Source organism: Bos javanicus, chromosome 5 (assembly GCF_032452875.1).
Source record: "Bos javanicus breed banteng chromosome 5, ARS-OSU_banteng_1.0, whole genome shotgun sequence".
NCBI lineage: Eukaryota > Metazoa > Chordata > Mammalia > Artiodactyla > Bovidae > Bos > Bos javanicus.
In genome coordinates, this window is record NC_083872.1 from 75,271,300 (window position 1) to 75,284,546 (window position 13,247).

Sequence of the window (13,247 nt, forward strand, 5' to 3'; positions counted from 1 at the left end):
AGCCCCGGTGGATCCAGGAAATTCGAAGCGGGGACAGCGTTGGCGAGGATCAGGAAACAATTGCTTAATTAAACGTTAATTAAGGATATAAAGAGTGGTTAAATAAGGATAGCTCAGTGAGGAAATTCAGTGGAGAAAAGAGGCTGAATAACTTGGTTTACGTGGAAAGCTAATAAAATTCCAAGGCTAGGAATTTACGTCACCTAGGCCGCAGGCGTCCTCCCGTTCTCCCGAAGGAGAGGAGACACTAAGGCCTCCCCTGTCAGATCTTAGAAGCCCAGCAAAATTAGTAGGCTTGATGAGTCTCCATGCTCCAATTCAGCCGGAAGGTGAGAGAAAGAACGACATGGGGAGACCAAATTTCAGTGAACAAGGCCCGCACTTTATTTTCCAAAGTAGTTTTTATACCTTAAGTTGTGCATAGGGGATAATGGGGGAAGGGGTAGAGTCAGCAGTAAGCAGGCTTTCTTCCTGCAAACTTATCATATGCAAAAGTTTAGGTGATTTACATAATCTTCTGGCCAGGAGGCCTGTTAACATTTTAAGACCCTTTCTTCAGAAAACTTATTTTTCTCTAAAGGTGATTAGTCAGGCTCCACCCTTCAAAAGCATTAGATAAAGTTGCATTCCTATAGGGCAAAGGTGTGGTAGGCTATAACAAGAAAAGAATTAACTCAAGGGTCCAAGATTACAAACATTAAAGCTACTACTTACATTCTATAAACCAATTATATTAATCAATACACTGCCAGGGACACAGTAGGTAAGGGATATGGAAACTTAGCAGCAAACATTGGCCCAACAAGTGAAAAACCCTTCACCAATACAATTTCTAACCAATCTTTTAACTGCTCAAAGGAATCTGTATTTAGACAGTTTAGAACATCTCATGCCTCTCATGGTTGTGAACTAAAACACTCTTGTCACGCCCAGGAACTTTATTAACTGGAGCTGTAAGTTAACTCTTTTTCAGACAGAGAGATGGTGGTGGGGGACAGCCCCCCGTAAAGTCAGAGGTGTAGGTGAGAGCACAAGGCAGAAAGTAGGCAGACTCTGGTTTTGGGGGTAGATGCTCGAGAATTTCCAGGGGGACTCCTGAGGCTCGATCCCGCCTTTGCATATGCCGAATCTCCTTCCTCATGACCTTTGCCACAGGCAGAGTTCCTCACACTGGCTCCTGGCACATCTCAAAGACATAAAAATGAAAACATGCAAAAACTGGTAGAATTTGAGTGCAATCTATATTCTGCTGCTGCTGCTGCTGCTGCTGCTGTTGCTGCTACTGCTGCTAACTCGATTCAGTCGTGTCCAACTCTGTGTGACCCATTGGACTGCAGCCTACCAGGCTTCTCCATCCATGGGATTCTCCAGGCAAGAACACTGAAGTGGGTTGCCATTTCCTTCTCCAGTGCATGAAAGTGGAAAGTGAAAGTGAAGTCACTCAGTCGTGTCTGACTCTTAGCAACCCCATGGACTGCAGCCTACCAGGCTCCTCCATCCATGGGATTTTCCGGGCAACAGTACTGGAGTGGGGTGCCATCTATATTCTAGTTAGTTGTATTTTGATAGTGACTGCAGTTATATAAAATATCACCACTGCAGGAAAATTGGGTAAAGGGTACACAGGACCTCTCTGTAGCAATTTTACAACTGTGTGATTTTGTCTGTGAGTCTATACTTATTATTATTTTTTTAGTCTCTGATTCAAGAGTTGAATTGTGGAGATAAGGATCGTTGGATAAATGAAGGGGAAGGGAGGCCAGCTTTGTGACCTTGGGAAATGAATGAATGAATCTTCTAAGTCTGCTTTCTTATCCACGCACAGGAATGATGAGAATGGCAGACAACTCAGGGAGGTTTTAAAAGAGGAAAAGAGATGATGCCAACATGGTGAGCCCAGAAAACAGCACTTCCTGTTGACTGAGCACCTACCGTTCACCAAGCCCAGTCCCTGCCTTGTCTCACTCATCCTCTCAGTGACTCTACAGGCTACTCACTCTTTCTATGAGCAAGGAAAACAAGTCACAGCAAAACCTGGGGTAGCCTAAAAGGGCTGCATGATGGCAAATTCTCTCCCTACTCATGGAAGATGCAGAGTCATGGACGCAGCCGAATGGGGCCCAGAGGCTCTGTGACGAAAGAGTTCAGGCAGCTTTCCCCCTGAGGTGGGGCTGTTCCAGGAGCAAGTTAACACTTGGAGCCAGTTGCAGTGGGTCCCCATGGGCCCGGTCGGACCCATCTCCCAGTGCCCACTAGGGCCTCTGGCAGCTGGGCTCACTTCTTAGGCCAAGTGGTATTTGACATTGTGACTCATCTCAAGCTATTGTGGAAGAAAATTACATTTTTAGACTATTCAAGGATTTAAAGATTTCTCTTCCTCTAAGGAAATGGCATAATTCAGAAAACAAACCAAAACAAGAGGCAGGGAGACCCGCCCAGATTCCCCACTTGAGGGGCAAGTCTGAACCTTAGTTTTCCCTTGTGACTCAGGGATAATAAATGTTGTCATCAGAGGGCTGTGGTAGCTTACACAACAATGTGTGTGAAAGTGCTTTGCAGATTGTAAAGGGTTCAGGTGCTACTATGTTTTCCGATAAAGGTTCGGTTTTTTAACAATTTATTTAAAATTTTTAAAACCATCAACTTTACCATTTTACCCATTTTTAAAATTTTTATTTATTCACATATTTGATTATTCACTTGGCTGGGTTCTCCTTGCTTTGATGTGCATGTTCAGTCCCATCTGACTCTTTGTGACCCCATGGACTGTAGCCTACCAGGCTCCTCTGTCCATGGGATTTTCCAGGCAAAAATACTGGAGTGGGTTGCCATTCCTTGCTTGCAGCGGGCTTTCTCTAGTTGTGGCATGCAAGGCCTACTGTTTGTTATGGTGCTTGGGCTTCTCATTGCGATGGCTTCTCCTGTTGCAGAGCACAGGCTCTAGACACGTGTGACTCATGCACTCTATAGCACGGGCTCAGTAGTTGTGGCACCCGGGCTTAGTGGCTCCCCAGTATGTGGAATCTTTTTGGACCAGGGATTGAACTTGAATCCCCTGCATTAGCAGGAGGAGTCTTATCTGCACCACCAGGGAAGTCCTAGTTTAGCCATTGCTAAGTGTAGAGTTCAGCGGTGTTAAGGACACCCACAGTCAGTTCAGTTCAGTTCAGTTGCTCAGTTGTGTCCGACTCTTTGTGACCCCATGAATCACAGCACACCTGGCCTCCCTGTCCATCACCAACTCCCAGAGTTCACTCAGACTCACGTCCATCGAGTCAGTGATGCCATCCAGCCATCTCACCCTCTGTCGTCCCCTTCTCCTCCTGCCCCCAATCCCTCCCAGCATCAGAGTCTTTTCCAACGAGTCAACTCTTCGCATCAGGTGGCCAAAGTACTGGAGCTTTAGCTTTAGCATCATTCCCTCCAAAGAAATCCCAGAGCTGATCTCCTTCAGAATGGACTGGTTGGATCTCCTTGCAGTCCAAGGGACTCTCAAGAGTCTTCTCCAACACCACAGTTCAAAAGCATCAATTCTTCGGCACTCAGCCTTCTTCACAGTCCAACTCTCACATCCATACATGACCACAGGAAAAGCCTTGACTAGACGGACCTTTGTTGGCACCTTTGTAGGACACCCACACTGTCATGCAATTAGCATCACCCTCCATTCACAGAATGTTTTACATCAAAAGAGAAACTCTGTCCCCATTAAACAGTAACACCCCACTCTCCCTCCCTTCCACCCCTGACAGGCACCTCTGAATCCTTGGTCTTTGTGAATTTGACTCCTCTCAGGAACTTATTTGAGTAGAGTCATACAGTGTTTGTCCTTTTGTGACAAACTTTTTTTTTCCTTTTGACTGTGGTGAAAGGGCGTGCTAAATCCTCACCTTGATTTGAGTCTGCAGCCCCCTTGGTGGCTCTACTGTGAACTGGTGTTTATCGAGTCCAGGAATGTCCAGTGTCCATTCTGCATCAGAAGACCTTTATGATAACCTGCCCATCACTTAAATGGATGTTTAACTGAGTTCTTCTTCTCACTGTGGTTTTGCTTGGCTGTCAAACTAAAGTCATGCTAGTGAAAGAGAGAAGAGTTTATTGGGGAAAGAAATGACAGAAAAAGAACTTTAAACTAGGAGTGATATTTGCAAGTGGCAAATCTCAAACTTGGTTGGAATCTTGGCTCCTCCCCAGAAATCCGCCGCCTCGCCCCTCCCCTCTTATTTGCAAAGTCCGATCAGACTCCTGGCCTATGTTCCAGCGTGATTGTAAGACCAAACCATAGTGTGTGGCCCTCATTGGTGACACCCATCACTCCTCTGTGTCTCCTTCTAAGGCTAGGGGAGGTGACCACGATGACACAGGGACATTTCCTGGGATGAAGTGGCCCAGATGGAAGGTCAGGCAGGCCTCCCTGGTGAGGGGGAATCCAGCCCCACTGCCGTTCCTTCTGCTTGGGGCAAAGCAGAAAAGTCCACCAGCAGTCCAGCTGCATGACTCTCGGGCTCTGGGACCTTTACTTCTCAGTTTCTTCATCTGAGAAATGGAGCTGACGCTTCCTAGAGCTGATGTGAGAGTAAAACAGGCAAGGTGTGGACAGTGCCTGCACAGAGTGGGGGACACGTTTGGCCCTCCATACACCTCGGCTCTTTGCTGAATATCCAAACAGGAATTAAGACTGGCTTTCTGTTGTAGACTTTCTGAGTTGCCAGGTCCCTAGCCTTCCTCCATTTGGAGAAAAGAGGCCTGTAGTCAAGTGCAAATAAGTCAGGGAACAAAGAGCAATGTGATCTCAGCCCTTTGCATGAACTTGGCATTCATCCAGATGGCCTTGACTACCAAGTCTGGAAAAGGTCAGTTTTCATTCCAATCCCAAAGAAAGGCAATGCCAAAGAATGCTCAAACTACCACACAATTGCACTCATCTCACATGCTAGTAAAGTAATGCTCAAAATTCTCCAAGCCAGGCTTCAGCAATATGTGAACCGTGAACTTCCTGAAGTTCAAGCTGGTTTTAGAAAAGGCAGAGGATCCAGAGATCAAATTGCCAACGTCTGCTGGGTCATGGAAAGAGCAAGAGAGTTCCAGAAAAACATCTATTTCTGCTTTATTGACTATGCCAAAGCCTTTGACTGTGTGGATCACAAGAAACTGTGGAAAATTCTGAAAGAGATGGGAATACCAGACCACCTGATCTGCCTCTTGAGAAATTTGTATGCAGGTCAGGAAGCAACAGTTAGAACTGGACATGAAACAACAGACTGGTTCCAAATAGGAAAAGGAGTATATCAAGGCTATATATTATTACCCTGCTTATTTAACTTATATGCAGAGTATATCATGAGAAACGCTGGACTGGAAGAAACACAAGCTGGAATCAAGATTGCCAGGAGAAATATCAATAACCTAAGATATGCAGATGCCAACCTTATGGCAGAAAGTGAAGAGAAACTAAAAAGCCTCTTGATGAAAGTGAAAGTGGAGAGTGAAAAAGTTGGCTTAAAGCTCAACATTCAGAAAACGAAGATCATGGCATCCAGTCCCATCACTTCATGGGAAATAGATGGGGAAACAGTGGAAACAGTGTCAGACTTTATTTTTTTGGGTTCCAAAATCACTGCAGATGGTGACTGCAGCCATGAAATTAAAAGATGCTTACTCCTTGGAAGGAAAGTTATGACCAACCTAGATAGCATATTCAAAAGCAGAGCATTACTTTGCCAACAAAGGTTCGTCTAGTCAAGGCTATGATTTTTCCTATGGTCATGTATGGATGTGAGAGTTGGACTTTGAAGAAAGCTGAGCACCGAAGAATTGATGCTTTTGAAGTGTGGTGTTGGAGAAGACTCTTGAGAGTCCCTTGGACTGCAAGGAGATCCAACCAGTCCATTCTGAAGGAGATCAGCTCTGGGATTTCTTTGGAAGGAATGATGCTAAAGCTGAAGCTCCAGTACTTTGGCCACCTCATGCGAAGAGTTGACTCATTGGAAAAGACTCTGATGCTAGGAGGGATTGGGGGCAGGAGGAGAAGGGAACGACAGAGGATGAGATGGCTGGATGGCATCACTGACTCGATGGACGTGAGTCTGGATGAACTCCGGGAGTTAGTGATGGACAGGGAGGCCTGGCGTGCTGCGATTCATGGGGTCGCAAAGAGTCGGACACGACTGAGCGACTGAACTGAACTGAACCAAGGCTGGGCTTCCTCAGGCGAGTTGCCTGAGGGCACTAGTGCCTGAAGATACTAGTATTGTCGCTGTCAGCAGGGTTCAATCTAGAGGGACTTGATCAAAAAGGTGGGGTTGGGGTGTGGACAGAGTGGCTGAGGGGTGGACTTGGGACCCTCTCCCAGGTACCCTGTGAGCAGAGCTGGGGACGGTGGACTCTGCAGGGAAGGATCCTGGAGGGCTTCTCAGAGGAAGTGATAACAGATTTGGGCTTTCTAGGAAGTATGATTTTTCTGGGTGGTAGGAGTAAATGTCCATGGCAGAAGGAATTGCATGAGCAAATGCCTAGAACCCACATAGGTGTGGCCCTCAGGAGCAGCAATATGACCAGTATGCAGTGAGCAGCTGGTATGTTCCGGGAGACTGTGCCAAGTGATTCTGGTGCAAAGGTAAATAAGGCAGGCAGGCTGGTGAGTAGGTGGAAAGGGTGGAAGGAGCCAGGAAGAAGTTCATAGAGTGGAGGAGTGATTGACCAAGGGTTTCACAGTCAATTGGTGGCAGGTCTTCCATCGTGAAGCTTGAGACAGGGTGGACCGTGCCCAGAAGGACCTGCATGTCAGGACTGTTTTTCTAAGAGCATCAGCAGGGAGGATGAGAATAGCTCAGGGTGGGGCCTGGTGTGCAGGGTGTTTGTTTGACCTGAGCCACTCAGAGATGAGGGTTTCACTTTCCCTTTCAGTTCTCCAGGTATATCTGGGCCCAGAGGTCGTGTGTCGTTATTGCAGAGTCAAAAAGCTGGTAGCTGCTTTGCATAGCTGAGAACAACTGGATCTTGTTTACATTCAGCCAGAGAAGATTTCTGGGTAAGCAGGCAGGGTAGGACCCCCCACCCCCCATCTCCCCATCCTCAGGATGACGGTCTGCTGATGGTCACTAATTGACAGAAGAAAGGAAATGGAAGCTCAGAAAGGTGAGGTCATGGCCGACATGGTGGGTTAAGCAGGAGTAGAGCCTGGTTGTGGAGGCAAGTGAGTCTGATGGCTTCCTCCCACCCCTTGGGCCCCTAAACAGTGCAGAGGGAGGGTGACACCTGCTCAGATGGGCTCAGCTCAGGATGTGGACTTCTGAGACATGAGCGGTGACCCCAGAAGGAAGGTGAGTGCTGGGGGTGAGTGTTGGGAAATTTGGAGGAAGCAGAGGGGGTGAAGGAGGGCAGGGGGGTCAGAACCCTTCCTCCTTGTGGCCTGGCCACCTTGATGTTTCCCCCAGGGTGCTGTGCTGAGGCCAGTGGGGCAAAGGATTTCTTTTGAGATATAAGGAAGCCAGGTTTCATCACCTACTCTTTGACCCCTGCTTCCTAAATGCCTGCTCAGAGCCAGGCCCTGGGGGAAACTGAGGCCTGGAGAAGGACAGGAGAGCAAACGGGGAGATGCAGGGCACTGTCTTTCTGTGCTCAATGGGCCTCAGCTCAGGATGTAGGTGATGGGTGGCCCTGTGTAGGGAAGATGGCCCAGCAGACAAAGTGAGAAGGGCTCACTGCACGATGCCCACATTAAGATCCTGGCTTTGCCATCTTAAAATAAAAACCCCAACAGTAGACAGGTCAGTATAACAGGAGGGACATGAGCTTAGATCTATGTGTTTTACAGGCAGAAACAATCCTAGAAACTTTTGGTTTATTAAAATTACAGTATTCCTCTCACATACCCATGTCAGAAGCACTGGTCTCGGCCTCGTCTCTGCCCACCGAGAGCTGTGTGACCCTGGGCAAGTCAGCTCCTCGGGAATCGTTTGCTCAGATTTCGTATTCAACTTTTAAAAAACTAATTTCAGTCTTTTCATGTGGATTTTAGGCTGTGTGTTGGGGATGCTCACCTTTGTGTACAGGAAATAATGCAAAAAGTGTCTGCTGCTCTCCCATTGTATTCTGGCCTGCTTTATGGTGTCCATGGCAATATTTAATTTTTAAGAGGTCATATAAATCAGACTTTTCTTTATGGCTCTGGGATTTGTGTCTTAATGAGAAAGGTTTCCTCAAATCAACATTATTTCTAACATTTTTTTTTTCCAGTACCTTTGTAGTTTTTTTCTTTCTGGTTTACATTTAGATCCCTTTGGAGTCACTGATTGATTGATTAGAATCTTTTTGTTTCTTCCTCTTCCTCCTTCCCTCCTTGATATTTTCCTTCTTTGTCTTCTCATTCAAAAGAACATATTTAATGGGTACATTTCACAGTCACAAACGAACACACCCTTTTATGTGCCTTCAAAAGAGCATTCATTGCAGTCAGAAAATGACTCCTCCCTCCTCCCCTCTCAAAGTTTTAGACAGCAGTTAGGGAACAGAGAGCAGAGGCTGGAGAGAGCTGGGCTGCGCACCCAGACCTGGCCCAGACACCCTGTGGGAGGAGAGACTTTGGAATGTCCGGCTTAAGGCTCAGGCCAGTATCAGATTTTAGATAAGACCCATATTTCCCCCCAATTCTCTCTTCTTTCTCCTCCTATAAAAATATCATGGCTGGAGTAAGGAGACATGAGGAAATACACGTGTCTCCTGCTACCTGAAAGTACAGTGTTCCTACAAAAGCTTTTCTAAACCAAGATGGCGTAGGGAATAGACCATGTAGGTTTCACTACACAGGGTGATCTTTTGGAAAGCAAGGGATGCCCATATATGGAAACACTCAGAAATCTGATAGTGCTGTCTGTCAGAAAGGGCCTTTCATCAAGACAGACAAGGAAAACAAATAGAATTACTGCCCCACAGGTAAAACAAGAGCTGTGCTGTGTCTTTGAGAAGCTGGTTGTTTCACGTCACTGTAACAGGTCCCACACCTTGTATTTCAGCCAGGCTGTGCCCAGGAGGGTGGAGGGAGCCCCAGAGGCCCTGGAGCAGGAGGAGCAGCAGAGAAGAGACAAGGCCCCTGCCTGGTGCTGGGAGCTAAAGAAACTCCACACAAATAGACCCACAGGCAGGAAAGTGCAAGATTCCAGGGGGCCCTAGAGAGGAACTGGGGGAGACAGCAAGGGAAGGAGGATTTGGAGCTGGGCCTCCAAGGTCAGGTAACATTTCACCTGGTGAGGCAGGTGGGGAAATGTCTCACCACCTGCAGGGGGAGGGGCAGCCTGAGCGAAGGCCTGGAGGCTGGGGGGAAATTAGAGTCCAGGGAGCTGGGAGTACTCAAGGCCCCTGGATCATGCTCTGAGAAGGCAGAAAGGTGAGGAAGACAGGAGTAGGAGCATCAGGAGGGCCTGGGTGTTGGGCTAAGGACTTTGAACTTGATCTTGCCATAACCGCTCCTTTCCCTGCCTAAGGATGATGCCCTGAAGTCACATGGAGGGAGATGTTTGGTAGAATCTCTGTCTGAGGACTTCCCTGGTGGCTCAGACGGTAAAGCATCTGTCTACAATGCGGGAGACCTGGGTTCGATCCCTGGGTCGGGAAGATCCCCTGGAGAAGGAAATGGCAATCCACTCCAGTACTATTGCCTGGAAAATCCCATGGACAGAGGAGCCTGGTAGGCTACAGTCCATGGGTTGGAAAGAGTCAGATACGACTGAGCGACTTCACTTTCACTTTCTGTCTGCCCACAGGAAGAGAAGGGCTCTGTGTCCAGCCATGCAGTTGGGCAGGAATGGGCTTCTCTGCAGTCCTCCCTTTTCTCAGAAACAGCCCTTTGGGAAAGGGACCAATCAGAGGCTAACAGAGGAGGACGCTCCAGATAAGAATCCAGCAGAGGGAGCACCATCAGCATTCACAGGCAGCTGAGGCCCCAGACAAGGGTCAGGACCAGGACAAGAATGGGAGGGAAAGACGGAAGGATGACGTGGAGGGTCCACATGCATTTACAAGTGTTTGGCATCATCCAGATCAGTCCTTTCTGCCCGCACCCTCCTCCTCTCTCTTCCTTGGCTCTTGGTCCTTGTGTTTCACAGTTTCAGTTGGCTGCCCTGGCTCCCAGGGTCCTGCAGCTTCGAGGCGGAGAAGGACACAGAGGCCAGCCAGCTGTCCTCTCCCTCCTTCCCTTACAGCAGGAGCCCCCAGACCCCTCAGCTGTCTTCCCCTGTGTGTCATTCAGCAGGACAGGGTCATACAGACACCCTTCAACATAGAGCAGCCCAGAAAACACATCCCTGATGTTCAGGCCCTGAGAAGAGAGGCAGAAGGGTCCAGGGTGAAGGTGAGTGGCATTGGAGGAGGTAGAATTTCAGGAGAGCAGGTGGGCGTGAGGAGCATTCAAGGCCAAAGTAACATTGTGTGTTAAGATCTAGACTGAGAACAAAGAGCAGCAGCTGGAAATGGAGCAGTCAGGGAATAAGCAGAGCAGGGGTGGCTTGGACAGAGAAAGGAAGCTGCTTGGAGGTGGGCCTACCTGTGTGAATTCTCTCCCATCCACACAGTCAGTGCCTCCAGCCTCCGCCACCAGGCATACTCCCTAGTAAACAAGCTGATGGTTACTCTTTCTGAAGGGTAACCCTGGCTATTGCAGAGAGAAAGTGTTAGAAACAAAGATGCTAGGATGGGGGCTCAGGTAAGGGGATTTAGGGGAGGCACTAAGGAAACAGAGCTGCTTTAGACTGGATGCTGCAGAGTAGGGGACCAGCAAGAATACTGGTTCGGGTTGCCATTTTCTTCTCCAGGGGTTCTTCCCAACCCAGGGACTCAACCCACGTCTCTTGAGTCTTGCGTCTCCTGCATTACCACTGAAAGTGAAAGTCTCTCAGTTGTGTCCAATTCTTTGTGACCCCATGGACTGTAGCCTGCCAAGCTCCTTGATCCATGGGATTTTCCAGACAAGGATACCGGAGTGGGTTGCCATTCCCTTCTCCAGAGGATCTTCGTGCTTTTTAGCCTTTATGTCTCCCTTTCTGGCCACACTTTTTCTAAAGTCCTCTCATTTAAATATTACTATTAACTCATGGCCTTTCACAGACTCAACCTGGCCCAATGAAACATGTTTATGGTAATCATTATCTTTTTATTTATTATCATTATATGTGGGTGCCCCTTTGAGTAGCAGAGATGCCGATCTGTGGAGCTCACCTCCCCTGCAAGGGGTCTTCCTTCCTTTGAGTGGACAGAAGGAAGGTCATGGGTGCATATGTGGGCGGGCAAGATGCTGCTGGACAATGTGTCTGTTTAAAGCCACAGTTCACACTGATTATTCTGGTTTAACCCTGTTATCATTCTTACTTTCCTGGAGAAGTTGCTTTCATCAACACGAACATGTTTCCTGCACTGACAGTTGTCACAGCAGGAGTCAGGCTTATTTCTTGTTGGCACTTAATTCAACCACCTGCCATCATCTTTAAGGTGGTGGTACTAGAAATCACCCCATTTTGTGGGTTACTGACTGCTATAAAGTGACTGCTGCTGTCTCAGAGTTCAGTTCAGTTCAGTTCGGTTCAGTCGCTCAGTCGTGTCTGACTCTTTGCGACCCCATGAATTGCAGCACGCCAGGCCTCCCTGTCCATCACCAACTCCTGGAGTTCACTCAGACTCACGTCCATCGAGTCAGTGATGCCATCCAGCCATCTCATCCTCTGTCGTCCCCTTCTCCTCCTGCCCCCAGTCCCTCCTAGCATCAGAGTCTTTTCCAATGAGTCAACTCTTCGCATCAGGTGGCCAAAGTACTGGAGTTTCAGCTTTAGCATCACTCCCTCCAAAGAAATCCCAGGGCTGATCTCCTTCAGAATGGACTGGTTGGATCTCCTTGCAGACCAAGGGACTCTCAAGAGTCTTCTCCAACACCACAGTTCAAAAGCATCAATTCTTCGGCGCTCAGCCTTCTTCACAGTCCAAGTCTCACATCCATACACGACTATTGGAAAAACCATAGCCTTGACTGCACGAACCTTTGTTGGCAAAGTAATGTCTCTGCTTTTGAATATGCTATCTAGGTTGGTCATAACTTTCCTTCCAAGGAGTAAGCGTCTTTTAATTTCATGGCTGCAGTCACCATCTGCAGTGATTTTGGAGCCCAAAAAAATAAAGTCTGACACTGTTTCCACTGTTTCCCCATCTATTTCCCATGAAGTGATGGGACCAGATGCCATGATCTTGGTTTTCTGAATGTTGAGCTTTAAGCCAACTTTTTCACTCTCCACTTTCACTTTCATCAAGAGGCTTTTTAGTTTCTCTTCACTTTCTGCCATAAGGGTGGTGTCATCTGCATAGCTGAGGTTATTGATATTTCTCCCAGCAGTCTTGATTCCAGCTTGTGTTTCTTCCAGTCCAGCATTTCTCATGATGTATTCTGCATATAAGTTAAATAAGCAGGGTGACAATATACAGCCTTGACGTACTCCTTTTCCTCTTTGGAACCAGTCTGTTGTTTCATGTCCAGTTCTAACTGTTGCTTCCTGACCTGCATACAAATTTCTCAAGAGGCAGATCAGGTGGTCTGGTATTCCCATCTCTTTCAGAATTTTCCACAGTTTCTTGTGATCCACACAGTCAAAGGCTTTGGCATAGTCAATAAAGCAGAAATAGATGTTTTTCTGGAACTCTCCTGCTTTTTCCATGATCCAGCAGACGTTGGCAATTTGATCTCTGGATCCTCTGCCTTTTCTAAAACCAGCTTGAACATCAGGAAGTTCACGGTTCACATATTGCTGAAGCCTGGCTTGGAGAATTTTGAGCATTACTTTACTAGCGTGTGAGATGAGTGCAATTGTGTGGTAGTTTGAGCATTCTTTGGCATTGCCTTTCTTTGGTATTGGAATGAAAACTGACCTTTTCCAGTCCTGTGGCCACTGCTGAGTTTTCCAAATGTGCTGGCATATTGAGTGCAGCACTTTCACAGCATCATCTTTTAGGATTTGAAATAGCTCAACTGGAATTCCATCACCTCCACTAGCTTTGTTCATAGTGATGCTTTCTAAGGCCCACTTGACTTCACATTCCAGGATGTCTGGCTCTAGGTGAGTGATCACACCATCGTGATTATCTGGGTCGTAAAGATCTTTTTTGTACAATTCTTCTGTGTATTCTTGCCATCTCTTCTTAATATCTTCTGCTTCTGTTAGGTCCATACCATTTCTGTCCTTTATCGAGACCATCTTTTCATGAAATGTTCC

The 13,247-nt window shown here is 47.4% G+C and overlaps 1 protein-coding gene across 6 annotated transcripts in view; it reads left to right on the plus strand.

The window, feature by feature from the left end:
- Positions 1-13,247, plus strand: part of LOC133247902 (apolipoprotein L2-like) — a 44,850-nt gene that overhangs the window by 6,228 nt on the left and 25,375 nt on the right. The window contains exons 2-3 of one of the 6 annotated variants that reach the window (XM_061417329.1): positions 1,826-2,599; positions 6,907-7,030. The exons of 1 other annotated variant lie outside the window; for it this stretch is intronic. The gene's annotated coding sequence lies outside the window, so the exon portion shown is untranslated. 4 more of the 6 variants (XM_061417330.1, XM_061417334.1, XM_061417335.1 and 1 more) reach the window with 4 other exon arrangements.